Genomic DNA, 1088 nt, shown 5'->3' with positions numbered 1-1088 from the left:
TTCATTTAAAAGAGTCGATCATCAGATCTTGTCCAAGATTAACCTTCAGGGTGGATATAGCTCGCTCACACAGAGGACCTATCCACGTCATCATTTACCCAGAATGCTTTGTGTGTAAATAAAATGGCTCCGTCCGTGTTAAAGTATATTTTATAAAATTAATAAAACTAAACATCCTACAGTATTTTTACGGTCTTTATTTTACAGTTAAAATGTGTTTATCAACTAAAGTCTAATGTTACAACTAATCAAGGAGCCCTTTAAGGTCTTAGCTGGTGGTCATCATGAACTTCATTAGCTCTAGAACAGAATCAGGTGTTGGTGTTTAACTGGGGATGCCATTTGGTGGTGGACAATAAATATGGAAAACGGTAAACTATAATTCAGGAGATCACTTATGCACTTTTTATTTCATTTTATTTACTGGTAATGTGGAACGTGTTTTTACATTATTTCATTTTGTGTATTAATGTCACTCAGTTTTTATTGTATTTGTTGATTGTGATTTACTGTTTGGTTAATATTGATAAGTTTTGTTCTAAATTCTCAGATTTATGTTTCATATTCAATGTTCTGTTTGTTTTTTACATCTTTTCTAATGTTTTTTATATTTGAACACAGTAATAACCTAACCACAGTTAGGTTATTGTCTGCTGCTGTGGCAAAACAGACAAAATGTGTATTTTCACAGTATTTACCATTCACATCTGAGTTCGTTATCAAAAATAAAATTGTGACTAATTTCTGTTTTCTCAAGATGAGTGTTCTGACAGATTTTATCCCTTCGTGTACAAACGTACATCCTCCAAATAAGCACAGGAGGTTACTGTGTTTGTTCATAGCTCTCCTTTTGACTGTACAGGAACTCATACTCTAAACACTAAGGATTGAGTGAGATCCTTGTTTAAAACATGGGCATTGGGCAACATCCTATAATCCACTGGAAATGTTGAGAAAGCAATCACTGAATGAACATCAACTGAACTTTTGGAGGAAAAGGAAAAAATTGTATAGGTCTTCTGGACGGGTTCTTCTCTAATGAAACGTTTCGTCTCTCCTCCAAGAGACTTCTTCAGTCTGAGAGTTTC

Source organism: Austrofundulus limnaeus, unplaced genomic scaffold (assembly GCF_001266775.1).
Source record: "Austrofundulus limnaeus strain Quisiro unplaced genomic scaffold, Austrofundulus_limnaeus-1.0 Scaffold10, whole genome shotgun sequence".
Taxonomy (NCBI): Eukaryota; Metazoa; Chordata; class Actinopteri; order Cyprinodontiformes; family Rivulidae; genus Austrofundulus; species Austrofundulus limnaeus.
This window is presented reverse-complemented; position numbering follows the sequence as displayed.